Consider the following 2,832-nt stretch of genomic DNA (forward strand, 5'->3'; position numbering starts at 1 on the left):
AAAAAAAAAAAAAAAAATGGGCCTGATGCTAGCAATGGCTCCCACTGTTACTAACTCCGGGGTCACATCATTCCTCTCACTTTGTAAATAGTAACTTTACAAACTCTCCTTCATTCCCCAGTGTGAGTGGGACCAAGTGTCTCCTGCCCGGACCCTGACCCTAAACCTATGAGAGGTCCTTGCTCCGCCTCCATTCCCTACCTAACTCCACACACCCCCTTTGTTTCCTTCCTAGAGCACATCACAATTTGCAATTATCTTCTCTATTTATTTACTCCTTCCTTCTCCCCCTCCATCACCCAACCCTGCTTCTCCCACAGACTAAGTTCCATGAAAGCAAGGACTTGACTTGTCTCATTATCACTATATCCCTAGTGCCTTGCAGTGTCTGGTACATTGGAAACATTTAATATTTCTTGAATGAATGAAGGAAGGACAAGCAGGAACGATGTCTTTTTCATGTTTACCTCTCCAACACTATCCATGCCAGGTACTCAGTGGTGCTCAGCTGATGTTCCATGTTCTCACATGGTCCTGTCTTTACTGCCTGAGGGTCTCAGCGTGAAGCACAAGTTAAGAGTAACAACCAGGGTGGATTTAAGTGTAGCTTTGTGGCCAATATTTTTTTTAACCATATGTTTGAATTGACCTTAAAGGGAACACTCGAAAAGGTGCAACTGAAGGTGCATTTTCTGCCATTACCTGCATTTGACGTGGATGTGTGAGAGAGCATGAATTTGAGGCAAATAGCATCACTGAATTGGTTTGGATTTAAGCACGTGAACTAAGTGAGTGACAGTTGGTACAAATGTAATCATCATGGCTTGAGTATTAATATTTCAAGGGCCAACCAAAATCAATCAGAGATTTTTCCACTACAGAGCTCCCCTGGCTAACTTAATATCAAGTGACCTTTGATTTTGACCTGGATTATGTGAACGCAGCCATTATGGGGTAACTGGATATCACTTGTCTGTTCTGTGGGTTAATAAAAAGTTAGGGAATGCAAAAATGATTTCTTAGCCAATGCAATCTCTTTGGTAGAGAAAATATTTCTAAACATGGGATCCAAGGAGAAAAAACGGCATTTTTGGCAGAAAATAGACTGGGTAGCCTCTTCTTAATTTCTCTTCTGTCTCACAGCCAGAGAGGTGGGTGTCTCTGCCCTGAATTTGTACTTCGGTCTGTCTGCTTCTAAAGTCACAACTTTACCTGGGAGGCTGATGGGTGTGTTTCAGAGGGTCTTTCCATGAATCCCTGAAACTATGCAAATCTTCATGTAGGAGTGCATATCTTTTTTTTTCTTTGAGTCTATAGGTTTCTTCTGATTCTCAAATAAGGTTGAAAACTATTGACCTGGAATCAAATACAGGTCTGGGGTTGAGGCCAGTGCCTCCAGCAGAGGGCGGTGGCTCCCACATTCACTGACCTCCTTGACCTTACAACATTGGTTGTCAAGAGATGGAAGAGGGGACTTCCCTGGTGGTGCAGTGGTTAAGAATACACCTGCCAATGCAGGGCACATGGGTTTGAGCCCTGGTCCGGGAAGATCCCACATACTGTGGAGCAACTAAGCCCATGTGCCACAACTACTGAAGCCCACGTGCCTAGAGCCCATGCTCTGCAACAAGAGAAGCCACTGCAATGAGAAACCTGCAACCAAGAGTAGCCCCTGCTCACTGCAACTAGAGACAGCCTGCAAAGACCCAACGCAGCCAAAAATAAATCAATAAAATAAATAAATTTAAAAAAAAGAAAGAAACCATGCTCATTAGCACTTAAAAAAAAAAAAAAAAAGAGATGGAAGAGGGTGAGCCAGGTAGGGCTGACCTGAGGGCACCAAAAAAGAACACCAACCTTCCCCTGTTCTTCCTGTTGGGTTGGTTTTGAAATCCCGTTTCCAACCCCCAGTTACCACATCATGGGATACACAAACTCTCAAGCAGTGGCTTTGGAGAAGACTACCTTCTCCCATCAACTTCCTGAACAGGCCTGGAAGATTCTTCTCAAGGACACGTGTTTTTCTAAGCTTTTTTGCTCCTTTGTCAAGGCTGGTTTCTCTTGCTTCCTTTATGGACATGTTTAGACCACCTGAACAAATGCTGATTCAGAGGTCCTGGTTGGAATACATTTTTCAGTGGAAACTTAAATGAACTGACCTTGATTCTCACTTGGACACACTTGCCTATAGGATAAACACCTAGCTCCTTAACTTTGCATTCAAAGGCTTTTGAGAACCGTTCCATTCCCCCTTCAACTCTTTCGCTACCCTCCCACATGAGGTTGAAATGGAGCAGGACCCCGTGGGACCCTCCTGGGTACAAATCCTTTCAGTGTCCCCCATTTTCCGTTTATAGGAAATAGGTTTCATTCAGCCACCTTGACCTTCCTTGAGTTCCAAAGGGCAGATTCAGTTGATTATCAAGGTAGGGAAGGAATGCAGAAACATAGTAGGAGCAGTCAAGAAACAACAGTGCAGCCGTGGGGCAGGGTCCTGGTTCTTCCTGAAGGAATATACGTAAACAACACCTTTGAGTTCTGCTGCAAGAATTAAAGCCCCCACCCAGGTGGAAGATGGTAACTTCAGGCTAAGCACAAGATTCCTGGAACACTGCCCTGTTACCACACCACCAACCAATCAGAAGGAAGTCTGCACACAGTGGACGATAAGGAAGACTCTGACCCCCTCCCCCGAATGATTCTCCCTTTAAAAACTATCATGGTGGAGCAGAATCTTCAGAGTTGGGTTTTGGACACAAGTCTGCCTTCTCCCCAGGTTGCCAGCCTCCTGAATAAAGCAACTTTTCCTTTCCAACCAACACTCATCTCTTG

This window comes from Lipotes vexillifer, unplaced genomic scaffold (genome assembly GCF_000442215.2).
Source record: "Lipotes vexillifer unplaced genomic scaffold, Lipotes_vexillifer_v1.1 scaffold496, whole genome shotgun sequence".
Taxonomy (NCBI): Eukaryota; Metazoa; Chordata; class Mammalia; order Artiodactyla; family Lipotidae; genus Lipotes; species Lipotes vexillifer.